A 9638-nucleotide genomic window follows, 5' to 3' on the forward strand; every position below is an offset into this window, starting at 1 on the left:
TGAGTAACTTGATCTCAACGGTCAAATGATGACCGGACGCAGCACAGTGCCAAGACCGGATGCATGACTCCAGCGTCTGATCACTTCCGGTAAGGTTCCAGAGACACTCAACTACGACCAGACGCGTCCGGTCGGTAACGATCAGACGCAACATCAGCGTTCGATCCTTCTCCTCTTCTCTGTGTTGCCACATCGGCGGGACCAGACGTACCCATCCAGCATTTCGGTCGAAGACCAACGCCTACGCCTTCACTGTTGCCATTGACCGGACGTAGGACTCCAGCGTTTGGTCCTTCTCCTCTTCTCTATGAAACCCTATCTTTTCTATACAGGGCGCTGGTGACAATGTTGGACTGTCTGCACTCTATGGGCGGACACTCCGCATGTGAAGTTTCGAACCCTTTCCTTTACCGAGTTGATCCACATCAACTCCAACTTCTTCTCCTTTATAAATGTGCCAACACCACCAAGTGTACACCACCATGTGTATGTGTGTTAGCTTTTCATAAATATTTTCCAAAGGATTAGCCACTCAGCTTGCCACGCCACTCGATCCTAGCGACGATGCAAAGTTAGATCACTCGAGTGGCACTAGATGACCGATATGCAAACAAGTTTGCCCCTCCTGATAGTACGGCCATCTATCCTAAACCCGGTCATAAACTTCTCTACACACCTATGACCGGTGAAATGAAATGCCCTAGGTTATACCTTTGCCTTGTGCATTCCATTCCATCTCCTCCAATGTTGATGCAACATATGCACCAACCAATCACCAAATGACATGATCCACTTCATATCATCATATGATCGTATTTGTTCATCGATCTTGACTTTACTTGCTTTTCACCGTTGCCTTCGTCCATCGGTGCCAAGTCTTGCTCAAGCTTTACCGCCACGCGGTCCATCACTCCAAAGCCTCTAACTTGCCCTTCACATTTGGAACCGGTCCATCAAGCCAAGCTTTGTCTTGATCTTCTCTACCTTGATCACATGACTCAATGTCGTGTTTCATGTGTAATGAGCTCCTTCATCATCACATGTGTGAGCTTTACAACATCTCCAAGCTATTTTCACCTCCATGGCATATGTTGCCCACACACATGTACCTGTGGACTAATCACCTATGTATCTCATATAAACACAATTAGTCCACCTAGGGTTGTCACTCAATTACCAAAACCAAACAAGGACCTTTTAGATGGGAGCTCTTATCGGATAACTCGATCATCTAGTGCCACTAGGTATTGGAAAACATGCATATGCATTTTAGGCCTAGTGCACAATCAGTGAGAAGTGATTAACCTTTGAAAATGATTGTGAAAATGCTAACACACTTGCACGTGATGGTGAAACACTTGTGGTGTTGGCACATTTGTAAAGGTAGCAAAGGAGGCAAAGAAGGGGATGAGGTGCTGCCTCTGGGGGGCACCGTCACCCCCTGTCCGGTGCATCACCACCTCTAGGGCAGTGACCGGCTGGAGGCTGAGAGGGGGCTGTTTGGTGTTGCTCTAGGGGGCACCGCCATCCCTTGTTTCATGGCACTGCCACCCCTAGGGTGGTGCCCACTTGGACTCGGCTGAGAGAAGAGAAGTGAGGGGCTAGCACCGTTAGTGATGGTGTACACTACCCCAGGCACGACGGTGCACTGCCGAGGGCACCGCCACCTTGTCCGGTGGCACCACTATTTTTCAATAGAGAGTAGGGGTAACTGGCTCAGGCACCGCCGTGGTCACCGCCACCCAATGGCGGTGCATCACCCTAATTTTCTAGAGAGTAGGGAAAACGAGCAGCTGGGTTGGGGTGGCACCGCCACCCCCTGTCCGGTGCCACCGCTGCCTGTCCGGTGCCCCAATGGCTAGTGAATGGATGACCATTGGAGGGTCACCGCCACCCCCTGTTTGATGGCCCATCACCGTGTCGGGCCGATGACCATGCAGAAAGCTAACTCAAAGGGGTAATTACTCTATTTTTTGTGGTCTTATAAATAGAGCTTGTGGCCGGCCTTGGCCACTCTCTTGGCACTTCTAACAGCTGCATACACCCTTTGAGAGTGGAGCACACCACTTCACTCACTTGCACACTTGATTTCATCATCTTGAGTGAGATTAGAGAGCCTCTAGTGCATTGCTTAGTGTTCTAGCATCATGTGGCACCAGTTGGGCGATTTGGGCTGATGAAGATCTTGTTACTCTTGGTGTTTGCCGACACCTAGATGGCTCGGTGATTGGTGGATCGTCGAGCAGAGGAAGGTGATTGTCTCTAGCTCTGATCATTGTGATTGTGAGGGGTTCTTGTGGCTTCCCTAGTGGAGCGCCAAAGGCAACTCTAGTGGATTGCGCATGGCTTGTGTATCCTCATCTTGTGTTGGTTGTGCGGCACCTGGTTGTAGCTAGGCATGTGATGCCTATTAGCGCGTGAACCTCCAAGTGAGTGAATCGCCATAACAGGGACTAGCTTGCTGGTAAGCAAGTAAACCTCGGAGGAAAAATTGATTGTGTCATCATTGTCTCCTTGGTATTCTTGGTATTCATTGTGATGGATCACTTGCCACGGCGATATATCACCTCTACCACTCTCTTGCTTTACTTTGTGTATTTACTTGTGTAGAGCTTGTGGTAGTTGTAGCTAGCTAGTGTAGCTCTTTAGTTGTAGTTCTCTTGCTAGCTTGTTCACCTAGGTGTAAATTAGTGACTTAGCCCTTGTGTGATATACTAAGATCATAGAGATTAGAATTGGGTAGGTGGCTTGCAACACAAGTGTAGTGCTAGCTCAAAATTCGCTTCACCATCTTATTTACTAATCACTTGTCTTAGTGTTGTTGTAGAATTTTTTAATAGGCTATTCACCCCCTCTAGCCATTAGGACCTTTCACTCGCGATGCTATGTTCTTTAACGAACTTGTGTAGAAACCGTTCCTCTACAAGCTTGCCACGGTCACGCCACCACCCTATGCAAGCAGTGCTTGCTGCGCCAGCTATGGTGAAGGGGACAGTGACTCCCAAGAGGGGGTGAATTAGGCAACTTAAAATTATACTTCTAAATTATGGCCTCTTTTACTAACCTTATCAAAACCTATGCAAAAGATAAACTATCTAAATGTGCAACTATAGTTTTGCTAGTGTGTTGCTATCTCTACCGCAAAAAGGGGTAATATAATCAATGTAAATGTGGAAGCTAAAGAGCAAGATAGAGATATGCAAACTCCCATCGATGACTCCGGTATTTTTACCAAGGTATCAAGAAGCACGCAAGCTTCCCCTAGTCCTCGTTGGAGCCCCTCACAAGGAATCCCTCGCAAGGGCCAAGCTCCTGGTCGGGTAACTCCGTGGATAGCCTCAGGCCTTCCCCACACGCAAGTGGGGCTCGGACATGCCTTTCGGCAAGCCTCTCCCGGATGCTCCCCGCCGTCTTCACTATCAAGCTTCTGGCCGAAACGCCGCGGGCCTTGTTCCCTCTGATACATGGTGGCGGCCACACCACAACCGCGGTTGGTGTGATCTCACAAGACTACAAGCCCCTCTGATGTACAATAATGGTGCGTGCAAGTACTGAGTGGTAAGAGGTATGCAAACCTCACTAAACACTAGGCCTAAACCTAGAGCAAGCGCATAAGCGGTGGTCTAATCAACCTAAGCACTTCGCAAAGCACCTACGCTAATCACTTAATGAATCACTAAGCACTATGCAAGTTTAGATCACTAAAATGGTGTATCAACACCCTTGATATGTTTCCTTAGCTCCACACTTTTTACTGGCCGGTTGGGGGGTCTATTTATAAGCCCCACTGAGAAAGTAGCTATTGGGGATGAAATCCCGCTTTTCTGCTATTGATCGGACGCTGATCACGTCCTGACCAGACGTGTCCGGTCGTCCCGACCGTTAGAGCCGTGAACATCTAATCAGGCGCTGCCAGCGTCCGGTCACATGCCACCAGACACGTCCAGTCGCAATTTCACCGCTCTGGAACCTTTCTGTACTCGAGCGGACGCTGCAGTCCTCCGTTCAGTCGATTTGCCGCAAGCATCCGATCGCTACTACTGACGCCTTCTATTGTCGAGCCTCTTGATCGGAACGTTCGGTCACTTTCCTAGAGCGTCCGGTCCAGCGTTCGATCATCTCTATGAGCTCATTTCTTTGTGATCTTGCGTATGGCTTGGTTCCTATCTTCGTGCTTGGACTTTGCTTGATATCTTGGGTCTTCTCTTGTGCTCCTAGGGTCTTGCTTATGGTGTTGATCATCAGATCATCACGTCGCCTTCGTCCAAGTCATGTTTTGCATCCTATTGAACTACAAAACAATCACTTGCAAATTCATTAGTCCAACTTGGATGTGTTGGTCATCAAACACCAAAATCCAAAGTAAATGGGCCTAGGGTCCATTTTCCTTACATATGGCCCTCAGAGCTTGGCTGTGCAAGCACGCTGACATACCGCCTCATGTTCACCTTGGCTGCTCACACTGGTAGGTGGACTCCCGTGCCTTGCCGCTCACCACGATCGCCATACTACTAGCTACGAAGGCCAACACCAACCTGCAACTAAACCATGCTGATGTCTGCAACCTGCGTCTGTCTTGTAGGTGGCCTCCCATGTCATGTCGGCTACCATGTTGCTGGTTGCATAGGCTGTGCTCATCGACCAGCAACCCATCGCGCTTTCACATTGCGGCAGCGCACCGCATGCTCACCACTCCCGTAGCTCACAAGCGCCACTAGCCTCGCGCTTAGTCGTGCCGCAACCTGTCGCATGCTCACCACTGCCCTAGCTCACGAGCACCGACAGCCTCATGCTCAGTCATGCCACAACTCGGCACATGCTCCCCACCACTGTAGCTAGCGAGTGACACCGGCAAACGTGTAACATCCTAGGTGCATAGCCACCGGTTGAACCTACACGTTTAGCTAAATATGGTGGGGGAGATGACCTATGGGGCCCACGCCTCAGTGACAGGAGCGAGTAGAGGTCAGAGAGGCATTCTGGACAATATAGAAATAGAATGGCCTTCAAACGTGTAACACCCCAGGTGTTAGCCACTAGCTGGACAGTGATCTTGGACTTAATTGAGCAATGTCTAGTGATGATCATATGTTTGGATCACAACATTGGAATGGTGACAAGTGAGTTGAAGCCTCTTCTCTTTGAAATGAGGCCTAACTTAATTTTTGTGAATTAAAGACAAAGCTTGTTTGCTGGTGATTGCCCATTTCCAAATGTATGCTTGAGTGATGCTAATGGAGCCTCCTTCATGTGTCTCACATCCATCTCTATCTATATTGATCACTAGAAGAGTTTTATGAAGTTTGGAAACAAGAAGTCACATGAAATGATAAGTTATGTCCTAGTGTGAATGGCTTTACTAAGTGAATGAGAACATGGGATATCAACCAAAACCTTGCAACCTTGCTCAAACAACTCTAATTAAACTCATGAACAAAAGTTATGAAGGGTTCATGTTGAGCAAATGTCCAGAAAATGCTTCAATGGATCAAAAAGGATAATTTAAGCTTTATCGTGATGCTACTTTGACCAAGATGAAAACATGATTTTGGTACTAGTGGTGAAGTTTGACCCTTAATAAAATTTGTATTTTAGTTTGTTCGCTACCAACTTTATTTTTGGACCAAGCCCTGATTCAACTTTTAAGTGTCTCAAATAGTGGCCTCAAGTTTGGATATAGTGTTGTTTTGGTCCCTCCAGGATTTTTCTAAGTCCCCGATCGACAGCAGCTAGTTGATATGTTTGTGAATTTTTATCTTCTAGATTTGTGTGACAACTCAATTGGATTCCTTAATATGGGTTGAAGTACACTTTGGGGTGGAAACAATAGAGCAAGTCTCATGACTTTTGAAGCATGTTTGGACATTCAAAAATGATTTCAAATATAGAAAATGCTAACTGTTTCCTAGAAGTTATTTGAATTTCGGGTTCAGTTTCGAGTACCCCACTTTGGAGCCTTATATCTTTCAAACCAATCCAAACCAGTCCATCATCCTTTAAGCAAAGTTGCAGAGCAAGATGTGTAAAACAAACTTTGTTCAAAGACCCAATCCTAAATCACCCTCTAAGTTTGTTAAATAGAGGCTCAAAGATTGAATCTGCGGCTGTTTTTAGACTTAGAAATATTCGAAGTCTGGGATTAGTAACCACTTAATTGACATGTTGTGTTCTCATGTTTTTGTTAAGCAACTCAAGTTGAGCCAAATATAAAAGTTGGACTATATGTTTTGGGGAAGAGCATGCAAAAAGATGGCATCAGTTTGACCATCAATTTAGATTTTTGCTCATCGCTGTCAATGCGCTGACATTATCATGTTGGGCGCTAATTACCCACTAATCTATTGCTCTAATGGACGAGCACCCTAAATATGAGTTGGAGAGCATCAGGAAAGCAACAATTTTGCTTTAAGGCCTGAGGCCCAGATCAGACGGTAAGCATCCCAAAATCACGCCCCAAGCCGGTCACTTTGTCGCTCGCCACCTGTTCGTTGAAATGGGCATGTGGCCACCATGCAGGGCAGCAGTGCCCCACCTCCTTGCCGCCTGGTTGCGCCCCTACTCCTCTATGAGCGTACACCTAAGCTCTCCCCCAGACTCCCTCACTTGCTCTAGCGCTCTCCCTCACTCCCTCGGCCCACTCCCTCACTGACCACCGTAGGAACACGGGCGCGTTCCGCCATGGCTACCATCGAGCAGTGGAGCTCCATGACCACTGTCGTTCCCTGTGAAAGAATCAAGATGCCCAAGAGGGGGGTGAATTGGGCTAATTATAAATTTCTTTGCAATAATTAAACCCTACGGTTAGCCCAATTAACCCCTTGTGCCTAGACAGTGCTTCTAATGTTCTACCGCACAAAAAGACTTGCAACCTAAGTTCCAATCCTACTCTAACATGGCAATTCTATGAATATAAAGACAAGTATTGAATTGCTCAAAATAAATGCTCAAAGTAAATGCTCAAATTAAAGAGAGAAGGAGGAACGCGGTGATGTTTTGCCGAGGTATCGGAGAGTCACCACTCCCCACTAGTCCTCATTGGAGCACCCGCACAAGGGTGTAGCTCCCCCTTGATCCGCGCAAGGATCAAGTGCTCTCTATGGGTTGATTCTTTGATACTCCGTCGTGGTGAATCACCCACAACCGCTCACAACTCGAGTTGGGTCATCCACAAGCACCACCAGATGATCACCAAGCTCCCAATCACCACCAAGCCGTCTAGGTGATGGCGATCACCAAGAGTAACAAGCATGAACTCTCACTTGACCACGACAAGCCTAATGAGAAGGGTGGATGCACACTTTGCTACTCTTGATCTCACTAATGAGGGCTCTCTTTGGGATTCTCAAATCTCAATCACCTCACTAGGACCTTGCTCTTGTTGGCACTCTCAAGGATGTTTCTCAGCTGTTGAAATGAGCAAAAGTACCCCCCACATGAATGGAGGAAGTATTTATAACATGGGCTAAAAACGAATCGTTATGTGCCTCTGTGGGGTGACCAGACGCGCCGGTCAGTTCACCCCGAACTCCAGTGTTTAAAGTGTGACCGGACACGTCTAGTCATGATTTTCCCTCTCTGGAACCTTACTGGAGTCGACTGGACGCTAGCCCTTAGCCTCCAGTCACTTGACCTATCAGCGTCCGGTCACTTCCAGACGACTTCACCGTGATCAAATGAACTAACCGGACTCTGCACCAGCGTCCAGTCACACCAAAGCCAGCGTCCGGTCAGTATTTGACCCTCCATTCACTTCTAACTTTCGATAATGCATGAAGTTTGCTCCAATGGATCTAAGGGCTTTTTAGGAGCTACCTAGTGCTAGGTTTAGCAAGTGTGCACCACACCTAACCCACTAGACTCACCTAGGTCAAGCTACCCATCCATACCCCCCTTAATAGTATGGCCAAAGGAGAAACAAAGTCCTAAACTATTCTAAGTGTCTCTTCAACTCCAATCGACACTTAGAACTAGTCCATCCTTAACCTTGTCATTCATCCTTTGAAAACCAAAACGATTTCCATCGTAGGGGCATGACCACCATGATAGCCCAATTGATCTCCATTACCATGACCTAACTTAATTGCCTCTGCAAAACACATGTTAGTCATAGTAATCACGTATTGTCACTAATCACCAAAACCCAACTAGGGGCCTAGATGCTTTCAATCTCCCTCTTTTTGGTGATTCTTGACAATACTACCTCGAGTATGTGAAAGAGTTGAGGTTTTTGACATGCTTGGTTCATATAAGCTTTTGACAATAAGAACAAAAGAGTTAGGCAAGCTTATATGACCCAAGCCAACATGATGTACTCAAAAGATATGAAATAAGCATGAGTACAAGTAATAAAGCTCATTTGCATCGGAGTAAAATGCGGAAGCAAAGCAAATGAGCATAGCACAAGTGATATGACATATAAATAATTCGAAGTAGAGAGCACACATGTCATATACCACGATTATGTAGATATCACTATCACATAGATATAGTTTGATGCATAAAAGGAAACACACAAATGCATAATAGTGTATGTGTATCACACATAAAAACCAAATATAATAGATAGTCTAAGTAAACTAAGCTCCCCCTAGATATGTCGCTCCCCCTAAGACTAACATACTCGATCCCTCTCCCCCTTTGGCGTCAAATACCAAAACCTAAGGGTCGGTCAGCGGGGCTGCAGCGGATGAGTCTTGCACTGAGGTATGAGGAGCAAGCTAGAACTGAGTGTCATCATCATCTAAACCAGAGCTCTAAGCAGTCTAACCCTCTATAGCTAGAAGCGACGCTAAAATGGTCTGGGTCGGATCAATAACTGGAACTGCTATAGATTGTACAAGTATGACTGGAGCTGCCGGCTCTGATGATGCCACTGAGGAAGGGAGCGTCTCTGTAGTCTCAATAATAGGTGCAACTATAGAAGGACCTAGGACATATAGATATGGCAGAGTAGGCTGCCCTATCAACTCACTGAAAGTCGCTCTAAGACTCCTGGAGACTAAAGTGTCTGGCACTAGTACCAAAGAAGTCTGAGCCGGTGTGAAGCCCGTCTGGAGAGGTGTGAACTGTGGGGCTAACACTGGCGAAGCAAACCACTAGGACACCTGCTCTATAGGTGAAGCAAACTATGCTGGTGGCTATCCCTGACTCTAAAGCCCACTAGGCTATAAAGCTAGAGTCATAGAAGTGGTGGCAGGCTGACCAAGCTAGGGTGAAGGTTGTGGCGGTGGAACCCCAATAGCTGTCACTACATGCTACATAAATCCAAGGAGCTGCTGCTGCATGAGGAGCTGCTACTGATGCATGGCCTGCTGCTACTATTGTATGGCCTGCTGCTACCGCTGAAACTCATCCTATCGAGTCTGGAACTATGCAAAAGTAGCGGTGGTCTCCTGAGCCTGACGAGCCTGATCCTGCCTCATTCACTCAAGTATGGCAAGTAGAGCGGGGTCTATCTGCGGTGTAGATGGAGCTGAACTGGAGCTACCAGCCTCATGGTCATGTTGACGTGGAGGCATCTGAGGAATATCCCGGTAGTCTCATCTGAGCTATCACTAGGGTCGCTCTCGACCATCCCCTCCTACTGAGTGACAAGCTGCTCCTCCTCTATAGCTATTATGCCCCTGATAGTATCATCC

Source organism: Miscanthus floridulus, chromosome 17 (assembly GCF_019320115.1).
Source record: "Miscanthus floridulus cultivar M001 chromosome 17, ASM1932011v1, whole genome shotgun sequence".
In the NCBI taxonomy this organism is placed as follows: Eukaryota; Viridiplantae; Streptophyta; class Magnoliopsida; order Poales; family Poaceae; genus Miscanthus; species Miscanthus floridulus.